This window comes from Oncorhynchus mykiss, chromosome 3 (assembly GCF_057628025.1).
Source record: "Oncorhynchus mykiss isolate SJ-2025 chromosome 3, ASM5762802v1, whole genome shotgun sequence".
In the NCBI taxonomy this organism is placed as follows: Eukaryota; Metazoa; Chordata; class Actinopteri; order Salmoniformes; family Salmonidae; genus Oncorhynchus; species Oncorhynchus mykiss.
The window spans coordinates 33,350,392-33,374,193 of NC_143024.1; positions in this window are offsets into that span (position 1 = coordinate 33,350,392).

Genomic DNA, 23,802 nt, shown 5'->3' on the forward strand with positions numbered 1-23,802 from the left:
AGCGTTATGGCACAAAATGGTTGCCATGCATCACCCAGGTGGGTGTTACACATTGGTGGTGGATACGAAACAATATACTTTATTGTGTGACGTCAGCATACAAATACACAAACACAACACACTGAGCGTAGAGGGCATTTAGGACACATTCTCTTTCCATGACATTAACTGACCAGGTGAATCCAGGTGAAAGCTATGATATCTTATTGATGTCACTTGTTAAATCCACTTCAATCAGTATAGATGAAGGGGAGGAGACGGGTTAAATAAGGATTTTTTAGCCTTGAAACAATTGAGACATGGATTGTGTATGTGTGTCATTCAGAGGGTGAATGAGCAAAACAAAATATTTAAGTGGTTTGTGTCAATAACTACAATGCTGCTGGGTTGGTCAAGAATGGTCCACCACCCAAAGGACATCCAGCCAACTTGACACAACTGTGAGAAGCATTGGAGTCAACATGGTCCAGCATTCCTTTGGAACTCTTTCGACACCTTGTAGAGTTCATTCTAGAGGCATGGCCGATTAATTAGGGCCGGTTTCAAGTTTTCATAACAATCGGTAATCGCCATTTTTGGATGCCGATTATGGCCGATTACATTGCATTCCACGAGGAGACTGCGTGGCAGGCTGACCACCTGTTATACGAGTGCAGCAAGGAGCCAAGGTAAGTTGCTAGGTAGCATTAAACCTATCTCATAAAAAACAATCAATCTTCTAGTTTAACGAGCGCATTCGCAAAAAAAGCACTGTCGCTGCACCAATGTACCTAACAATAAACATCAATGCCTTTCTTCAAATCAATACACAAGTATATTTTTTAAACCTGCATATTTAGTTACAATAAATTCATGTTAGCAGGCAATATTAACTAGGGAAATTGTGTCACTTCTCTTGCGTTCTGTGCAAGCAGAGTCAGGGTATATACAGCAGTTTGGGCCGCCTGGGTCGTTGCGAACTGTGTGAAGACCATTTATTCCTGACAAAGACAATAATTCATTTGCCAGAATTTGACATAATTATGACATAACATTGAAGGTTGTGCAATGTAACAGCAATATTTAAACACCCGTTCGATAAAATACGGAATGGTTTTGTTTTCGAAATGATAGCTTTCGGATTTGACAATATTAATGACCGTATTTCTGTGTGTCTGTTATATTATAATTAAGTTTTATGCTATATTATAATTAAGTCTATGATATGATAGAGCAGTCTGACTGAGCTGTGGTAGGAAGCAGCTCTTCGCAATGCCATGAAGCACAGCTCTGTTTATGACTTCAAGCCTATCAACTCTTGAGATTAGGCTGGCAATACTATAGTGCCTGTTTATTTTTTTACCTTTATTTAACTAGGCAAGTCAGTTAAGAACAAATTCTTATTTTCAATGACGGCCTAGGAACAGTGGGTTCAGGGGCAGAACGACAGATTTGTACCTTGTCAACTCAGGGAATTGAACTTGCAACCTTTCGGTTACTAGTCCAATGCTCTAACCACCAGGCTACCCTGCCTTCCCAATAAGAACATCCAATATTCAAAGATAAATTAAATACAAATGGTATAGCGAGAACTAGTCCTATAAATTCCTATAATAACTACAACCTAAAACTTCTTAACTGGGAATATTGAAGACTCATGTTAAAAGGAACCACCAGCTTTCATATGTTCTCGTGTTCTGAGCAAGGAACATAAACGTTATCTTTTTTTACATGGCACATATTGCACTTTTACTTTCTTCTCCAACACTGTGTTTTTGCATTATTTAAACCAAATTGAACATGTTTCAATACTTATTTGAGACGAAAATAGATTTTATTTATATATTATATTAAGTTAAAATAAAAGTGTTTCAGTATTGTTCAGTATTGTTGTAATTATCATTATTACAAATATATATATAAAAAAATATATATATAACAAATTTAAATAATAGTAAAATAAAAATATAAATAAAATAAATCTTGACTGATTCATCGGTGTCAGATTTCTTTGGGTCCTCCAATAATCGGTATCAGTGTTGAAAAATCATAATCGGTCAACCTCTAGTTCATTCCCCAACAAATTGAGGCTGTTCTGAGGGCAAAAGGGGGTGCAACTCAATATAAGGTGTTCTTCATGTTTTGTACACTCAGTGTATATTTCATGCAGTCCAGAAAACTGCAAAGTTACCACACAAGTCACACATTTACATTTACACATATTCAATGTCTCTGCAGCCTACTGCCCGACTATGTTTTGGTCTGCGGTGTGTTAAGGCGTGTTTCCCCATACTATGTAAAGCACTTTGAGTACCTTAGTTGGTGGAAAATCCCTATTTAAATCCAATTAATTCATTAATTCTTTAACACTTTACAGAATCTGTTGTCTTTTTATGCTCTTAGAAAGAACCCAATCCTTCTGAAGTGAATACAATGCAAATGGAATCTGTCTTAACTGCTGTCCTGTGTAGTACTGTACATACTGACGGAGATCTGTTGTCACATACAGTAGTTGCGGGTACTGTTGATCCTGCACAAGACAGCAGACAAACGGAATCAGTCTCATGTTGATGCTGCAGATACAAAGCACCACAGCCCCACTACATGCTCTGGCTGGTTTCCTGCTCCTAGCTAACCTCGGAAAAGCATACAATTGCATACCTTGGGGTCAGTGGAGGCTGCTGAGGGGAGGACAGCTCATAATGATGGCTGTAACGGAGCAAATGGAATGGCGTCAAACACGTGTTTGATACAATTCCAGGAATTCCGCTCCAGCCATTACCACGAGCCCGTCCCCAATTAAGGTGCCACCACCCTCCTGAGCTTGGGGTGTAATATTAGTCCTTCTTTAATTTCTTCTTTTTTTTTTGATTTTGGAATTAAATCTAAATTTAGTTCATACTTGTAAGAGACAAAGAAAAAGAAAATGTGCAAAGTAATTTGATTTGTTATAGCGCAACATATTTAATGTGTATCATGTAAGTGCTTAGCTTATCTTTTCACTTTCATTGCCTACATACTAATATGTAGATGACAGAACCTTGAGCACTCACTTGTCCTCTATGTCAGGCACAGGAGGTTGGTGGCACCTTAATTGTGGAGTATGGGATCGTGGTAATGGCTGGAGCGGAATAGGTGGAATGGTATTAAATACATCAAACACATGTTTTCCATGTGGTTGATGCTATTCCATTCGTACAATTCCGGCCATTATTATGAGCTGTCCACCCGTCAACAGCGTCCTGTGAAGTCAGAGTTTTTCGAACTGGGATCCACGGAGGTACTGCAAGGGTCCACGATTATTATTATTTCATTTTTTTGTGGGGAATTTTTATGTAAAAAATAAGCATTTCAAGGTCCTGGAGTGGTCTAGCCAGGCTCCAGATCTCAACCCCATAGAACATCTTTGGAGGGAGTTGAAAGTCTGTGTTGCCCAGCAACAGCCCAGCAACAGCCTCTCTCATCTTTTTAAGTGGGAGAACTTGCACAATTGGTGGCTGACTAAATACTTTTGTGCCCCACTGTATATACCATAGGCTGTCATTGTAAATAAGAATTTGTTCTTAACTGACTTGCCCAGTTAAATAAACAAATATATATACTTCAATTCTCCACTTCATGAGAGAATTCAATAATTGAATTGGAATTCCATATTAAAGTTGAATTGACCCCAACCCTGCTCAGCTTCAAAATGGCACATTTTCTCTCAGCTCATGGATATATGTGTAGAATTGCAGAAAATATGCCTTACGACAGCAACACGTTTTCTACACCGCCAAGAAACCTTTCTTCCAATGAACTGTGGGGAGGTCAAAATAATTAAACTGTCCACCAAATGTTTTTATGTTGATTACTTCTACTTATCAGTCATGTGATGATAAGACACCCCTGCTCTTTGTGAACCCCATACACCAGTTATTTTAGTCACAGTTACATTGATTTCGGAAGCCAATGATACTAAATTGTAGCCTTGAGTCTGAACTCCAGTGCCTTTTTGCCGTATTAAAATAATCACATAAAGATTGTGCCTGGTGTGAGGGTAATTCAGTGTACTGCTTTGTCTGACTACTTTGTCTAACTAATCTAGCTAACGATTGGTCCAATGGCCCAATTTATAGAAGGGGTAGAAGTTAGGAAGGAAGGACACTTTTAAACTATATTTTATGACGTCGTAAACCAGGCCTCATTCCTGAATAATCCAGTATAAATCAGTAAATATTAGGCCTGTTAAGCTATAGCCGACTCCACGATTTACGAAGGAGCTGAGAGGCGACTAGTGTGGGCGGACTGGAGCTCCGACGTCACATGAAATGAAAAAAAGGATTGATGTCAGCACACAAAGAATAGCCCGCAATTACAAACATCATCGTTCATTTTTGATCAAATGTTTTGTGACGTAGGAGCTCCAGTCCGCCCACAGTAGTTGCCACTCAACTCCATCATAAATCGTGGAGTTGAGTTTAATTGGCTAGTTATACCGTGCATTTTGCAAATAGTAAAATCTCATTAATCAAATGTTCAGGGCAGAACAATATGACAGCTGTTGCCTCTGTCATCATTAGTTCAGGAATTAACAGAGGTCCCTCCAAGGACAGAGCCATATAAATATAAATCCTAGGTTTCTCTTCTGTTATCCTGCTCTCCTCTACCTCTTCTTTCCCCTCAGTTCTTCACTCCTTTATCACCTAACTCTTCATCCTCTTTCTTTCCTCTGCTCTCCTCATGGCTCTCATGTTCTCTCCTATTTTCTCCCCTCTCTTCTAGACTCTCTCTTCCCATTCTCACTCAGGCAGTTCAGCTAACACTGTCCATGGTGCTGAAATCAACTTTGCCACCCATCTCAATGCACTGCTCCCTAAGTGTGTGCGTGTGTGCAAGTGTACTCTCTGTCTGTGTCTGTACTGATGAAAAAACAAGTCAATGGCCATGTCTTCTTGACTATACTTATGCTACTATAATATACAACATGGGATAATAACACAATTAAGTTAATGATAATGACAGTCCATTGAAAGAACACAATTTACCCTGTTAGCTAAATGTTCAGATTAGGAAAACATTTCATACACATTTTGGTGGGACATAGAATGTGCTATCACAGCTCAAATGTATAGCTCTGTATTGTTGCATGGTTGTACAGTCAGCAAGATCTCACTTAAGAATATACTCTTATATACTCTTCATTTTAAAGGGACTTCCTGGATAAAGAATCAAATAAATCCAATCAAATACTGTTTAATACAGCAGGAGGTTGAATACAGTGTACTTCAGCTAAGGGATGTGTCTATTGTCCCTGTTCTCAGCGTTTATGGAAGGTGAACATCGCCTGACAAACCATCAGGAACTCATTATCATTGACACCCCAAAGACATTTACATAATGTGTCGCTAAACTAGGGCAATCTCATTTTAAGCTGGATTGCATAATCTTACCCATTATACTGTCCACCCTAATCTAATGATCTTGTACCTGGGCCATCTGGATTAGCTCAAATCAAAACGCAACATGATGTCCAGAGAGGTATCCTTAATGTCCCCAGAGGGTCAGACTGTTTACCAACTCAGGCCACATACTGGAATACCCTGTACAAGAAAACAGGTGACTGTCTTTGCAATCATGGCCATTTAATCATTCTTATCTTGAAATGGACTAAATCACTTCTCACCCGACCTCTGTCTTTACTGTTTAAACCAATGTGTAGTGAGCATTTAGTTCAAAATTGAAGTCTAACTTACTTATGGAGCTCAATCCATTCATTTCAAAATGAGCCCACCATGTCAAACAAATACCACTATTTATTCAAGATAGTTAAATGTTTTGTTTAATGATGACAGCCTTGGTAATGACATCGGACTTGATGATAGGTAGATGGTTCAGTGGCATTATATGACAAATCGTTTTCATTTATGGTAATTTGCCATTTTCAAAAATAAGGAAATATGGGCAGCCATTTGTCTACGGTACATTTGGCTTCTGGTGCCATTGGCTACCAGCATGGGTCCGATATCAACTTGCTGATGTAAGGACCACAATGGAAATAAGTTGCAAACTTACACGGCTCAATTGTGTTTTTAAATTGTCAAATGAAACAAACCAAATCAAAGAAATTTGCTGCCTTATAGCCTTTTAGCTAGCTGAGAACTACAACTAAAGTAATGACACTGCCCTGTACTGAGAAGTTGCTTATCTGTCTACGACTAGCTGACCTCTGCTACACCTTTGACACAGATAGAGATGAAATACCAACTACAGGCATCTTAGGTGGAAGGATTAAATCAAATCCCACATTTCATATAAAATCCTAAGCTTTAGGGTGTCTGTGTTGCAATGCTATCTACTTTCTGATCTTTCAGTCCGTCCTAAACCTCCTCTCTTCAATGTTGTTATCTTGGCACCTCTAAACGATTATCCTTATTGACAGGTCCTGCTTATCAGGCCAAAATATGTCAGCTGGAAGATTAGACCTGCCTTCAACAGCTGATGTTGGGCAAATGTGGAAGGATCTACTGGGTATGTCTTAACATGTCAAGGTAGGCAGGACAAGGAAGGGTAGGCAAGCAAGCCCCAACAATAAGACAGATATGTACGGTAGACTGAGGATAACATCAAAGGGGCCAGCTACCCCAACAAAAAGCCTTTAAACTAGGAAGTGGGGCCTCTCTGAAATGAGATGTGTGTGTGTGAAGTCGTTTCAGCATTTCTGCTGCTGGCAACAATTTGCCCTTTGCTGATCCTTCTAGCTCTGATCACTCACACACATCTACAGTTCCAAAACATTTCCTCCCCCATTCCGCCAGTGTTTTGCCACTGCCACACCACTATGGCAGAGGGAAAAGCAAGGCCACTATTCCTCCTGCATCTAGCCAGTGGTGCAATCTAATACGACCCCTTTATGACCCCAGTTCATTTTACACATATGCTCGCTGACACAGACTGAGCTCCAACAGGGGGGTTGAAAAGTCCCTTAATAACCTCTTAGGGTCTTCTATCATTTCTTTTGAAACCAAAATGTGATTACTATCGATCAGATACTTTTACACAGCATTCCCCTGAGAACAATATTACAGTCATATTAGTATGATTGACTGTGCATTAAAACAGGTCACAGAAGGTTACACCATCTTACAGTGTGCACTAGGGCCATTACCTTCTGATTGCAGCCTAGACTGGATGGATTGACTCAATTGTACTGTACAGGAAGAACAGTATGTCACCTCTTCTCATGTCTATGTTTCCAAATAAAACTCAGAATACATCACAACTGTATCTGTTTCTCGAGTCCAAAAACACATCTGACATATTTATTGACACTTGTTAGCTTTAAGGGTACAGAAATGTGCTCTACATGCACCCACTGAATGAGAGGCTGCCAGTGGTAGGAGAGGAAGTGCTTATGTAGCCCCTTCCTATGTACCCTTCCTGTGAATCAGCTACCCCCGGCCAAATCAGTTGCCTGGGTCAGAGAGGTTAATCAATGGGGCGCCAAGCTGCTGAGACAGGCACTTAAAAAAAAACGATTTGGCAGGATCGGTGGAAGGGGACAGAGGAGAGGTTATGGTTTGCTGTTACTGTAGAGCATGGGATTGGGGGGCGATTGATTATGAAAATCAATTGAAGCAAGGGGGAGAAAAGAGAAAAAGGGAGCGAGGAGGAAGAGGATGTGGACGACAATGAAAGGACAAAGAGGTGGTGATAGAGACATGTTACAGGTATTTGTTTCTTCATTAGAGGCCTGTCTTTAGACTGCTGCAGTGGACAGGAATTAGAACTACATTTGTCCTCAGCACTACATGAAGGAGGGAGGGACTGCTGAGTCCTGAAAGGAACAATCCAGACAGTGCCTCATGAGACTGACCTTGAGAATGATGTTAAAGTAGCAGCGAATATCAATTTATGATAACATATTACCAATATTAACCATTCTTTGGCCCTAATCTCTGATACAGTAGAAAAGCAAATTGACCATGTTTTTGCTTTGTTGTTTGACCCCCTATTTTCATATTCAGCAAGAGGATTGCATGATAATGAATATGCGAATCATATTCCACACTATGTTGAATTGTAAGAAGATAGAAAGTGGACATAGACATTTTTATGGATAAATGTGTTAACTGCATGATTAATGACACTGTCAAAAATGATAATTGGATGTTCGACTATAGGCAGGGAAGCAAACTGGTGAGGGACCAAAAAGGTGACACTTGTATTTTTGCACTGAAACATGCAAAAAATCCCTGCTAGGGGGAAATGCAGGTTTGAACTAATTTAACAAAGAATATGATCTAAACACAGCAAAAAAAGAAACGTCCTCTCACTGTCAACTGTGTTTATTTTCAGCAAACTTAACATGTGTAAATATTTGTATGAACATAAAAAAATTCAACAACTGAGACATAAACTGAACAAGTTCCACAGACATGTGACTAACAGAAATGGAATAATGTGTCCCTGAACAAAGGGGGGTCAAAATCAAAAGTAACAGTCAGTATCTGGTGTGGCCAGCAGCTGCATTAAGTACTGCTGTACATCTCCTCCTCATGGACTGCACCAGATTTGCCAGTTCTTGCTGTGAGATGCTACCCCACTCTTCCACCAAGGCACCTGCACGTTCCCGGACATTTCTGGGGGGAATGGCCCTAGCCTTAACCCTCCGATCTAACAGGTCCCAGATGTGCTCAATGGGATTGAGATCCGGCCATGGCAGAACACCGACATTCCTGTCTCGCAGGAAATCACACACAGAACAAGCAGTATGATTGGTGGCATTGTCATGCTGGAGGGTCATGTCAGGATGAGCCTGCAGGAAGTGTACCACATGAGGGAGGAGGATGTCTTCCCTGTAACGCACAGCGTTGAGATTGACAACTGCAATGACAACAAGCTCAGTCCGATGATGCTGTGACACACCGCCCCAGACCATGACGGACCCTCCGCCTCCAAATCCTCTTTGTTATTGTTCAAGTGATGCGCTGCTGTAACTGACAAACTGCTTTTCCAGAGCGCTCTCTGATGCTGTAACTAGTAACAGGCTGACAACACTGCTCGTGTTGTGTCCGCAAGCGTTGCAAAATAAATGTAGAAATGTATGTTGTTCAATTATTGCACCCACTGCAACCAGTGTCTGCCTTGCCAAGGGCTAAAATAGAAGTCAGTTCTATTTCTGACGCAGATCGTGCTGCAAGTCCTGCCTCTCCCATCTCCTAATTGGTTTATAGAAGCAGGTACCCATGTGCCATCTCCTCATTGGTTATACCCACGTGGGTGACCGAAAGACTAATGTCAGTGGCAGTGATGCACCTAATTTATGAAAGTTGCCAATCGCAATATAAAGTCAAGAGAAGAAAAGGCCTGGAAGGAGGAGAGATGACTAGAAACGATTCGGTTGACTGTTTTATGTGTGGATTAATTGGCTGAGTAGAGGACCTTGTGCATTTCAGGTAAAATAACAACTCAATGTTTATATCCCAGGACAAATTAGCTAGCAACAGCAAGCTAGCTAAAAAGGACGAAGTAGCTAGCAAGTACAAGCTAGCTAGCAAAGTTGCCATAAATGTTTAATGTTTTTCGACCTGTCCCCAAATTAATATAATTGGTTCAGAGTTTGTTTTGATATTTTAACCTGCGTGTCATGATCGCATTAGGTGTGGGGGAACAAAATACATTTATGCATGATGACGCACGCGCGCAGCTGGTTTGGGTTCCGTGTGAGCCTTGGATACAGCCACTAGTATTGCTCCAAACGCGCATCACTCATTCGCTTACAGCCAGTACTAATTCAACCCCCCCTTCCCTCCCAAACATTTATCATCAGATCTACACGAATCACGTAGGTCACCTATTTTGGATTCAAAACAGCGAATTTCACCGAAAGGTGACTAGTTTGCATCCCTGAATAGGGCTGTATGTCACTTTGTTCAGGTTACAACCTTAATAATAAAACAAATAGACATGATCCTGTCAACCAGCTTTAGTCTTCATTCCTAGAGACAGTATCATCACATGAGAGAATGAGTGCGATGTCTAATAACACACAGAGGATTTTCACCTTTTCCAGGTCATCCTCTGTACCTCCCCAAAACAATAAACCTATTTTTGGCTACTGTCCCAGAATGCACCTGGCTGATTGACTGACAGGCTCTTTACTGAGGATGTTAATGGAGAATGCGCTAGTACATTTATATACACCTAAGTTGAAGCCACGCCAGTAACAAATAATTCCTCACATTGACAGGTTGCCATCTCTCCTAATTTCCAGCAGACTGTGCAGACATATTTCCATTCGGCTCGGATTAAACAGCTGAGAAAATGAGCTCCCAATCAATTTTCCAAATGAAAACATTGGGGCCCTGTTCATCCATTTCTCTCCCTACAGAAGATACTGCCATCCATCTAAAACAGACAAGAGGGTGCACTGGTCCTAGGGGAGATAACTCAGGAAACAACCTGAGCAGGAACAGAAAGCCACAGAAAACCAATACAGCCGTGCGCAAGCACACACACATGTGCGCATACACACACAATCATACACATAATAGCACACAAAGCACACATACACACACTTACTCAAAAGCACAGACTCACACACTTTGTGAAGTATGTCACCCTAACACACACAATAACACAATAAATATATTATCAGCAATATAAACATGATCTATGGTTGTCAAAACAAATCATTAGCCTTGCGATCAACCCCTCCCTAAAAAAATACATGAGTCAGCTGCTCTGTTTGCATACGTATTGATGCACATTATTGATAGCAAAATGTTCAAGGCATTTTAATGAGGGAGCATTCATTTGTGAGGTTATCAGTAATAGAGAACGCCAAGAGAGGAGAAAAGCCTTAAAGAAACAGTCAAGACAGAACATTAGATACTAGACACCGTCGGTCTCAACCAGACCAGCGGCTCAGGAAACGACATGCATGTGGTCAGGTAGTCACAAAAACATTCTGAAGTCTGTTTTGTGTCTGTATTTTCTCCCTTGTCTGATTCGGCAGCTTAATGCCACGATGAATACCATTGACAAAGCACCGGTTTCATGAATGAATTCACCATGCTTTCTCTCTCTCACTTTGAGGGTGGCTCTGTTGAGGGTGGTGCTATCAGGGCTAGACAAGTGTTATTCATAGGGCTGTCTTTATCCCTAATGCGATAAAGGAGTTTATTTTTGGAGGTCATTTTCCTCCATGGTGTCTGGTGCAGTGAGTGGATCTGGAATATGGCCAGAGCTACCTCTAGTGGAGAGAAATCAGAACTAACTTGTTTGGTATGGGGTTCTTCTGTGCTATTTTTACTAAATGGTTGGGTAAGGCTGTTAATACACAAGAAGTTCACTTTGTGAGTGCAAAATGGTAGAGATCTGTTACAGCAACAGCAAGTTAATTAACTGTTCTCTAAAACAATACAGCCTTTGTAGTGGAATTATTGTAATCAAAAGGAGATACTTTTAAATTTCTTCAAAACAATCAACATTTATCATTTAATTAGTGCAGTAATGAAGCTGGTCGGTAACCACCCCTGGAGCTGATCACTGAGAACTCAATCAGCTGGTTTTAGCCACAGCATTTTATAGCAAAGTCCATTCTCCTTCAGTCTACATGACAAACAACAGATGTATGGAATGGGTCACAAGGTTAAGATTTTGTATGAAAGATACTTATAATTCACAATAGACAGTATCTGCTGTAAAAACATGAGAACTCATTGTGTAGAGACCAGTGTCTGGCCCCCCAACTCCATACTGGAGCCGACCTGTGACTAACGAGATGCTACATGCACTAACTCAAAACACAAACAATATCCCATAACCCACAGGTGGAAAATAAATGCTACTTAAGTATGATCCCCAATTAGAGACAACGACAGCCAGCTGCCTCCAATTGGGAATCATACCAAAACCCCAACAAAACAACCTAGAACCCCACATAGAAAATATAAACTAGACTACCCCCCAGTCACGCCCTGACCTACTCCACCATGGAAAATAAAGGCTCTCTATGGTCAGGACGTGACAGTACCATCCCCCCCCCCCCCCTCCCCCTCCCCCAAAGGTGTGGTCTCCGGCCACAAAACCTGTAACCAAGAGGGAGGGTTAGGGGGGGTGTCTAGTGTCGGCTCTGGTGCGGGGCGAAGTAAACACTCATCACGTGGATCCGCCAGCATCGGGGGCGGCTCTGGTGCGGGAAGAAGAACCCGTTCATCCCGCAGATCCAGCCATGGACCCAGGCTGAACACTGGACCTAGGTGCAGAAAAAGACTCCTGCCATGGAGCGGGACTAGACGCCGTGTCTAGACTGGGCATCGGGGCAGAGAAAGGCTCCTGCCATGGAGCTGGACTGGACGCCGTGCTCGGACTGGGCATCGGCGCAGGGGAAGGCTCCGGCCATGGAGCTGGACTGGACGCCGTGCTCGGATTGGGCATTGGCGCAGAGAAAGGCTCCTGCCATGGAGCTGGACTGGACGCCGTGCTCGGACTGGGCATCGGCGCAGAGGAAGGCTCCGGCCATGGAGCTGGACTGGACGCCGTGCTCGGATTGGGCATCGGCGCAGAGGAAGACTCCTGTCTTGGAGCTGGACTGGACGTCATGCTCGGACTGGGCATCGGCGCAGGGGAAGGCTCCGGCCATGGAGCTGGACTGGACGCCGTGCTCGGACTGGGCATCAGCGCAGAGGAAGACTCCTGTCTTGGAGCTGGACTAGACGCCATCCTCGGACTGGGCATCGGCGCAGAGGAAAGCTCCTGCCATGGAGCTGGAGGTTCCGGTCCGTTTACCGTCGCAGTAGGTTCCGGACCGTTGACCGTCTCAGGAGGTTCCGGACCGTGGAACGTCTCAGGAGGTTCCGGACCGTGGACCGTCGTTGGAGGTTCCAGACTGTGAAACGTCGCTGGAGGTTCCGGACTGGGGACCGTCGCTGGAAGCTCTGGACTGGAGACCGTCGCTGGAAGCTCTGGACTTGGGACCGTCGCCGGAAGCCTGGTGCGTGGGGCCGGGACAGGTGGCGCCAGACTGGTGACATGCACTTCAGGGCGAGTGCGGGGAGCAGGCACAGGACGTACCTGACTGGGAAGGCGCACTTCAGGGCGAGTGCGGGGAGCAGGCACAGGACGTACCGGGCTGTGGAGACGTACTGGAGACCTGGTGCGTATAGCCAGCATCAATTGTACCGGAACTTTACCACACTTCTCAGGACGAGTACAGGGAGCTGACTCAGGTGGCATCGGACGACTAACACGCTCCTCAGGGTGAATGCCGTGCATACTACGCCAAACCAACAGCTCTCTCGCTTCACTCTCCTCCAATTTATCCAATAACTCCTCGACGGTCTCTGACTCACCCCTCAACTTCGCCGACCACCCCGTGTGCCCCAACCCCCAAAAATGTCCTTGTGGTCGCGAACCCCAGCGTCGTCATTGTTCTCCCTTTTCTCCTTGCGTCTCCCGCCAAGGAAGGCTATCCTGTCCTGCCAGGATTTCCTCCCAAGTCCAAAATCCCTTCCCGTCCAGAATCTCCTCCCAAGTCCATGTTACCCTCTCCTCTTGGGCACGCTGCTTGGTCCTGGTGTGATGGGATAATCTGTCACGTTCGTCGTAATAATGGTCGGACCAAGCTGCAACGTGATATGGTTTCCACATAATTTATTAAAGTGAAAAACTTAGAACAAAACAAATAAACAAACAAACAACAAACCGTGACTAACGAGATGCTACGTGAACTAACTCAAATCATAAACAATATCCCATAACCCACAGGTGGAAAAAATGCTACTTAAGTATGATCCCCAATTAGAGACAACGATAGTCAGCTGCCTCTAATTGGGAATCATACCAAAACCCCACATAGAAAATATAAACTAGACTTAAAACATGCTTAAAACAACCATCTGATGCAATAAAAGTGTTATAACATAATCTTGCATTTTGCTTACACCTTGCAAATTAAAATCACATAGAAAGTCATATCAAAGAGGGTCAATACAAATAATTGTCTGGAGCTAAATTAGTTTATTGTGAAATTGGCTTGATGCTGCTTTGATGTTTAAAACAGTGATAGAAAATAACCAGATACTGTACCCTGGAGGATAGCCAACAACGTTTCTGCTTCCAAGTCCAGAGACAGTATGAATGTGCCCTTGAATAGGGTACATAACCTGTTGGCACAGACAAATATGTGGCTGGATAAATAAATTAAAAGTGTGCCTTGGAACAGCAGCATTTGCCAAACATAGAAATTGAAGTCATTAATCACTATTGCTGCGCCCATAATCCATAATCCTAGGTCGAAATCTCGAAATCTCCCAATGTACATAAAGATGGGCTAAGATTTTTATGCTGTTCCTGGTTGACATGACATGGACAGCTAACTGTTCCCTTTGTATCATTCAGGTGTTGCTTGACTGAGAGGTTTTATGACGAAGGTGCAGAGGAGACCCCAGTGACAGTCATCCAACCTCTTCAGGCCCACCAGGGTCATGCCATCTGGGCTGACCTTTGACCCCTCGCTGGCCTGCCTCAGGAAGATGTGGTCGAAGCGCAGGTGAGCGGGGAAAGGGAGGTCATTTTTGTCATTGGTGACACAGTCCCAGGTGTACCGGCAGTCTTCCGGCTGGCCCAGGTGAACCGCCCTGGTTCTTCACCTGAAAACACACACAGACATGTTGCAGACATACAGACATACATACATGATGTACATGTCAAACACATCGCTGCCTCTCTCCCTGTCTTACCTCCCAGTCCTTGAGGTTGGTGTCTCCCCCAAAGATAACACTCTGAGGGACCTGCTCCCTCATTGTCTTCCACACCGTCCCCACCTGGTTCTGGAGTTCCAGGGATTGGGGCTTCATGCTCTCCATGTGGGACGTCATCACACACAGAGGATGGGCAAGGAAAGAAACCTGGTCAGTGACAGAGAGAGCAGAGAGACACTGAGTAAGGGCAGAATCATAACTTGAGATCTGCACGTGTAACTTGAATATCTGTGCACATTTTCTATTACTTAATGAAATTTGATGGAATGAGAGACGCCAGGAAAAGATAAAGCAAGGTACAGAGAGTGTTCTTACATGGGCCATAAGCAGGTTTCTCCTCATCTCTGTGGTAGGGTAATTCACTATGCTACTCTCCAGAAGTTGAACTCTGGACTTCCTCAGCAGTATGGCAGTGAAATAGCTTCTGTCACTACCTGGGATGGACCATATCAACATAGCATAGGAAGGATAACCAAAAACACAGTCATATAAATACATAATTACAGTCATATAATCCACATCTGGCCAAAGAAAAGCTAGAAATTATCTCAAATGACAAGACTTTATAATTAGAGTTCGATCAATTATGATTTTTCAACGGCGATACCGATACCGATTATTGGAGGACCAAAAAAAAGCAGATACCGATTAATCGGGCGATTTTTACAATTTATTTGTGATAATGACAATTACAACAATACTGAATGAACACTTATTTTTAATATAATACATTAATAAAATCAATTTAGCCTCAAATAAATAATGAAACAGGTTCAATTTGGTTTAAATAATGCAAACACAAAGTGTTGGAGAAGAAAGTAAAAGTGTAATATGTGCCATGTAAGAAAGCTAACGTTTAAGTTCCTTGCTCAGAACATGAGAACATGAAAGCTGGTGGTTCTTTTTAACATGAGTCTTCAATATTCCCAGGTAAGAAGTTTTAGGTTGTAGTTATTATAGGAATTATAGGACTATTTCTCTCAATACCATTTGTATTTCATATACCTTTGACTATTGGATGTTCTTATAGGCACTTTAGTATTGCCAGTGTAACAGTATAGCTTCCGTCCCGCTCCTCGGCCCATACCTGGGTTCGAACCAGGAACACATCGACAACAGCCACCTTCGAAGCATCGTTACACATCGCTCCTCAAAAGCCTTGCAGAGCAAGGGGAACAACTCCTCCAAGTCTCAGAGCGAGTGACGTCACTGATTGAAACGCTATTAGCGCGCACCCCGCTAACTAGCTAGCCATTTCACATCGGTTACACCAGCCTAATCCCGGGAGTTGATAGGCTTGAAGTCATAAACAGCTCAATGCTTGAAGCATTGCGAAGAGCTGCTGGCAAACGCACGAAAGTGCTGTTTGAATGAATGCTTACGAGCCTGCTGCTGCCTACCATCGCTCAGTCAGACTGCTCATCAAATATCAAATCATAGACTTAATCTTAACATAATAACACACTGTAAAACCTGGTAAATTGGTGAAATATTGGTGAATTGGTGAAATTGGTGAAATAACCTCTTGCAGTAGCACAATGTCAGGATGGTACCTTCATGGCAGAAAGAACATGAGAAATCAACACAACGCTATTTCACTGCTTAAGATGTTGTTTAATGACTTGTAAACATATCATTTTGTTCTGTGAGGATGGATAATAAAGGTTTATATGTATATGTGCAGTTTTAACAGGGAGGGTAAAAAGCATTTACTCCGTGACAAAAGGGAATTAGAAAATTGTGCCGAAGATGAATCTAGGACAGACTTCAAAAGCAATGGGCCAAAATCTCATTAACTGTGACGACTGTCTCCCTCCGATTAGTCACAGCTTCTCTCCACACAGTGGGAGGGTGGGTTATGGGAATGACACACAAACATCTCATCCTAAAGACTATATGACAAAATGTGTTGTATGTTGATGTGACTCACTCGATCAGGTAGTCCAGTAGCTTTGAGAGACGTTCCTTGATATCATTCAGGTCCAGGCCGTCTATGTTCCAGGTCAGAAGGGTGAGTTTGTTTGATCTCCTTTTTTCTTAGGTTTTTCCTTGTCTGGAGATGACTCTGATGACTGATCTGACTGATCTGGTGATGACTGTTGTGGAGATGACTGATCTGGTGATGACTGATCTGGTGATGACTGGTGTGGAGATGACTGATCTGGTGATGACTGTTGTGGAGATGACTGTTGTGGAGATGACTGATCTGCCTGTTCTGGTGATGACTGTTGTGGAGATGACTGATCTGGTGATGACTGTCGTGGAGATGACTGATCTGACTGATCTGGTGATGACTGTTGTGGAGATGACTGATCTGGTTGATCTGGTGGTGACTATAGTGGAGATGACTGATCTGGTGATGACTGTTGTGGAGATGACTGTTGTGGAGATGACTGATCTGCCTGTTCTGGTGATGACTGTTGTGGAGATGACTGATCTGGTGATGACTGTTGTGGAGATGACTGATCTGCCTGTTCTGGTGATGACTGTTGTGGAGATGACTGATCTGACTGATCTGGTGATGACTGTTGTGGAGATGACTGATCTGGTTGATCTGGTGGTGACTGTAGTGGAGATGACTGATCTGGTGATGACTGTTGAGGAGATGACTGTTGTGGAGATGACTGATCTGCCTGTTCTGGAGATGACTGATCTGGTGATGACTGGTGTGGAGATGACTGATCTGGCTGATCTGGTGATGACTGTTGTGGAGATAGCGCTGAAGGGAGCGTGGCTGGGTTTTGATGCCCTGTAGGTGGTTGGGCAGGGTTACGTTGTGCTGGTTTGGGTGTCTCTGGTTTGGGTTGCTCTGGGATAGGTTGCTCTGGTGTAGGTTTCTCTCGATTAGATTTCCCTAAGGGTGGGTCAGGTTGCACTGATAGGAATTGGGCTGGGTTAGATTCCTCTGATTGTGGTTGAACCAAGACAGACTGGAATTGGGTAGATTTTCCCATCTCTCACTCCTTGTCCTCCATCTTCTCAGCACTCCTCTTTTTCTTTCCTCTCTTCTTCTTTGTCCCCTTGGAATTTCCAGAGGCTGTAACCTGTTGGAGGGAGTCACTCGTCTGGTGCTTATTGCCATCTGCTGGCCTGTTTATGTAGGTCATTAGAGGATCACAAGAGAGGTATTAGTTAATCAATTATGAATGGGAAAATAGATAAAATGCCAGACACCTATAATAATATGGCCACTGATTTAGTAGATGCTTTCTTTTATCCAAAGTGATCGCTAACACTATTCAGTGTTGTATGTGGCTCGTGCAGGAATTAAACTCACCACATACCAGGTGTTGTCACACTGTGCCCCTGTTGTGCAGAAAAGCTCCCCCCTGACTGAATTTGCCCCTCCCCTCGCGTGAACGCGCACACACTCAATTCTTCATTGCTGTGACTTGTTTGCTAGTTGAGATTTCTGATCACGTTAGACTGCGTTTCATTTGATTTTCTATGTCATTTTGATCACGGGGGAGGCACTAGTAATGTCTAGTGTCTAATGTTTCAGTTTGGCTATTTATTTCAAGTGTATTAGTCTATAAATATACCTCTTTGCCAACATTTGTCATCTCTCCCATGTCGTATTCGACTAGTAGTGTTGTCTAGTAGAAATGTTTATTGCTTGCCTACATTTTACTCCCTCCTCTATGTTTAATATAACACACATACATTAATTATTCATTTCAGTTGCCTATCCTAGTGTGAAGTTTGTTCTATAGAAAGTATTTGACTCTAGCCACAAAATTAAGGAAATTAGAGGGGGGGGGGGGGGGGGGGGTAGAAATCCTCCCCCCCTTTCTATCTTGGAACTGCAAGGACTGGCACACTTCAGAATAATTTTTGGTGACCTATCATGCCCTCTGATATGTGCCACGGGAAGTATTAGACTCTAGTCACAAAAGGAAGTGGTTATTTCAGCAATAATAGTTTTCAGAGCCCTCTACTGTTCCCTCTACCCATCCCTCATTCCACCATCCCATCGTGCATTTCCTTCTTATGACTTTTCACTTCTAAAGGCACATTTTTAGGAGTACGAATTTGTATAAGCAGTAATATTTCTGGAGGTAGTATCATCCACTTTCTCTGATAATGAAATGATTGTAATTCAAGAAAATGTATTTAATGTTTTAAATATATTAACATTTTTCATCATAAATTTCAGATTGGTTGTGACCGCTGCCCACGATGGTTCCACCAGTCCTGTATGAAAACCATCCTATCATTGGAGGATTATGTCTGCGCTGCCTGTCAGGACTAGGTTAGGCTTGAGTTCCAGGCGACGGTATCACCTGGAAAACTTTCCATAAAAAGTGGAATAAATGTTCAGTCGAGCTGTTGTAGCTTTCCAATATTTTTTATGTTATTTATTGTCTTTTTATATTTGATTTACTGTCATTTTATATTTAATTATGCAAATATCAAAATTAGAGTTAGACCGATTAATCGGCATGGCCGATTTCAAGGTTTCATAACAATCGGTAATCGGCATTTTTGGATGCTGATTATGGCCGATTACATTGCACTCCACGAGGAGACTTCATGGCAGGCTGACCACCTGTTCTGCGAGTGCAGCAAGGAGCCAAGGTAAGTTGCTAGCTAGCATTAAACTTATCTTGTAAAAAACAATCAATCTTCGCATAATCACTAGTTCACTACACATGGTTGATGAAATTACTAGTTTAACTAGCTTGTCCTGCGTCGTATATAATCAATGCGGTGCCTGTTCATTTATCATCTAATCATACCATACTTCGCCAAACGGGGGATGATTTTAAAAAAGCGCATTCACGAAAAAAGCACAATCGTTGCACGAATGTACCTAAACATAAGCATCAATGCCTTTCTTAAAATCAATACACAGAAGTATATATTTTTAAACTTGCATATTTAGTTAAAATAAATCCAGGTTAGCAGGCAATATTAACTAGGGAAATATGCAACAGTTTGCAACTAGGGTATGTGCAACAGTTTGGGCCACCTGGCTCGTTGCAAACTAATTTCCCATAATTTTACATAATTATGACATAACATTGAAGGTTCTGCAATGTAACAGCAATATTTACACTTAGGGTTGCAGCCCGTTCGATAAAATACGGAACGGTTCCGTATTTGACTGAAAAAATAAAGTTTTTTTTTTCGAAATGATAGTGCCCGGATATGACCAACAGCTCGTCTTTCTGTGTTTATTATATTATAATTAAGTTTATGATTTGATAGAGCAGTCTGACTGAGCGGTGGTAGGCGGCAACAGGCTCGTAAGCATTCAGTCGACGCATCATAATAACTACAACCTAATACTTCTTAACTGGGAATATTGAAGAACTGGGAATATTGAACCACCAGCTTTCATATGTTCTCATGTTCTGAGTAAGGAACGTAAACGCTAGCTTTTTTACATGGCACATATTGCACTTTTACTTTCTTCTCCAAAACGGTGTTTTTGCATTATTTAAACCAAATTGAGCATCTTTCATTATTTATTTGAGACTAAATAGATTATATTTATGTATTATATTAAGTTAAAATAAGTGTTCATTGTTCATTCAGTATTGTTGTAATTGTCATTATTACAAATATATATATAAAAATCGGCCGATTAATCGGTATCGGCTTTTTTTGGTCCTCCAATAATCGGTATCGACAATGGCGTTGAAAAATCATAATCGGTCAACCTCTAATCAAAATGTGTATTTCTTATTTAATGTTTGTTAACAAACTTAACTTTCTGTGATGTTTTTGTGTTATTGTGTGATAATATTTGTGTATTATCATTATTTTCTTAAACATTACAAAATGTTTCTAAAATAAATATGTATGTTTCTTTATACTCTAGTTTTGCTTTCTGCAGCACAACTACTGGTCAACAGGAGCTACCAAAATGATTCTGAAGCCTTTCTGTGGCCCACATCAGAGTCAAATACTTTCTATAGAACAAACTTCACATCAGGATAGGCAACTGAAATGAATAATTAATGTATGTGTGTTATATTAACCATTGAGAAGGGAGTAAAACGTAAGTTAGTCTGCTTACTTAAAACCTTTTAGGGCTGAAATCCCGTTAACGGGATCGATATGACAACAGACAGTGAAAGTGCAGGGCACCAAATTCAAAACATCAAAAATCTCATAATTAAAATTCCTCAAACATACATGTGTCTCATACCATTCTAAAGGTAATCTTGTTGTTAATCCCACCACAGTGTCCAATTTCAAATATGCTTTACAGCAAAAGCACCACAAACGATTATGTTAGGTCACCACCAAACGACAATAAACACAGCCATTTTTTCCAGCCAAAGATAGCAGTCACAAAAAGCACAAATAGAGGTAAAATGAATCATTAACCTTTGATGATCTTCATCAGATGACACTCATGTTACACAATACATGCATGTTTTGTTTGATATTTATCAAAATATGGGTTTACAATTGGCGCGTTACATTCACTAGTTCCAAAAACATCCTGTGATTTTGCATAGCCACATCATTCAACAGAAATACTCATCATAAATGTAGATGATAATACAAGTTATAAACATGGAATTATAGATATACCTCTCCTTAATGCAACCGCTATGTCTGATTTCAAAAACACTTTACAGAACAAGCAAACCATGCAATAATCTGAGACGGCACTCAGGAAAATAGTAAAAATAGCCGCCATGTTGGCGTCAACATAAACAAGAAATTACATGAAAAATATTCCCTTACCTTTGATTATCTTCATCAGAAAGCACTCCAGGAATCCCAGGTCCACAATAAATGTTTGTTTTTGTTCGATAATGTCCGTTATTTATGTCCAAATACCTCCTTTTGTTAGCGCGTTTGGTATACATATCAAAACGCTCATTCTGGTCAGCATTACATCGGACAAAATCTTCAAAAAGTTATATTACAGGTCGAAGAAACATTTCAAACTAAGTACAGAATCAATCATTAGCATGTTTTTAACATATAGCTTCAATAAAGTTCCAATCAGAGTATTCCTTTGTGTCTTGATGAGCAATGGAACGCAAGTGGATACCATGAGGAATGCGCGTGATCAGAAAATGGCTGACTGCCAGTCACCTGATACATTCTGCTCTCATTCAGTCCCACAACACAGTAGAAGTCCCATTCAAATTTCTATAGACGGTTGACATCTAGTGGAAGCCCTAGGAAGTGCAGCATAATTAATATCTCAAGATTTCAATGGGAACTGTGGTGAATACATACCAAGCTCAGATTTCTCACTTCCTGTTTTGATTTCTCCTCAGGATTTTGCCTGCCACATGAGTTCTGTTATACTCACAGACATCATTAAAACAGTTTTAGAAACTTTAGAGTGTTTTCTATCCAATACTACTAATAATATGCATATATTAGCAACTGGGACTGAGGAGCAGGCCGTTTACTGTGGGCAACTTATTCATCCAAGCTACTCAATACTGCCCCCCAGCCATAAGAAGTTTAGCCAAGTTATATAGTAATGCAGATGACGAACCATGACGGACCGTGGATTGCAGTGGAAATTCAGTCTGGAAATGTTGGTTTCAATTCTTCGTAAATACGCCCCCCCTCAAGAGAAACCATGCAGTCATTGGGTGAAACTGAAAGTGAACCGACAAGGCCGGACAACAATAATAATAATAATAATAATAGGTGTTCTAATTTTTTGTTCTGTACCAACTCTGTTGATAGTCCTGTTTGAAAATCCAATAAATATATGCACAAAAAAAGTAGTAAATTATAATAATAGGTATAATGGTGATGATGGCTTAAGTATCTTATATGCCTATACCCTTAAGGTTCATTATTATCATTGAACATTCAATTATTCTGTATACAGTACCAGTCAAAAGTTTGGACACACCTACTCATTCAAGGGTTTTTCTTTATTTTGACTATTTCCCACATTGTAGAATAATAGTGAACACATCAAAACTAAGAAATAACACATATGGGAGTCATGTGGTAACAAAAAGGGTGTTATATTTTATATTTGAGATTCTTCAAAGTAGCCACCCTTTGCCAAGATGACAGCTTTGCACACTCTTGGCATTTTTTCAACCAGCTTCATGAGGAATGCATTTCAATTAACAGGTGTGCCTTGTTAATTTGTGGAATTTCTTTCCTTCTTAATGTATTTGAGTCAAACAGTTGTGTTGTGACAAGGTAGGGGTGGTATACAGAAGATAGCTCTATTTGGTCAAAGACAAAGTCAATATTATGGCAAGATCAGCTCAAATAAGCAAGCAGAAATGACAGTCCATCATTACTTTAACACATGAAAATCAGTCAATCCGGAACATTTCAAGAACTTTTAAAGTTTTTTCAAGTGCAGACGCAAAAGCCATGAAGCGCTATGATGAAACTGGCTCTCATGAGGACTGCCACAGGAAAGGAAGACCCAGAGTTACCTCTGCTGTAGAGGATACGTTCATTAAAGTTACGAGCCTCAGAAATTGCAGCCCAAATAAATGCTTTACAGAGTTCAAGTAACAGAAACATCTCGACATCAACTGTTCAGAGGAGATTGCGAATCAGGCCTTCATGGTCGAATTGATGAAAAGAAACCACTACAAAAGAACACCAATAATAAGAAGAGACTTGCTTGGGCCAAGAAGCACGAGCAATGGACATTAGACCGGTGGAAATCTGTCCAAATTTGAGATTTTTGGTTCCAACCGCTGTGTCTTTGTGAGATGCAGAGTAGATGTACCGATGATCTCCGCATGTGTGGTTCCCACCGTGAAGCATGGAGGAGGAGGTGTGATGGTGTGGGGGTGCTTTGCTGGGGACACTGTCTAACTGTCTGTGATGTATTTAGGATTCAAGGCAAAAACAACCAGCATGGCCACCACAGCATTCTGCAGCGATATGCCATCTTATCTTGTTTGGGCTTAGTGGGACAATAATTTGTTTTTCAACAGGACAATGACCAAAAACACACCTCCAGGCTGTGTAAGGGCTATTTGACCAAGAAAGAGAGTGATGGAGTGCTGCATCTGATGACCTGGCCTCCACAATCACCCGACCTTAAACCAATTGCGATGGTTTGGGGTGAGTTGGATTGAAGAGTGAAGGAAAAGCAGCCAACAAG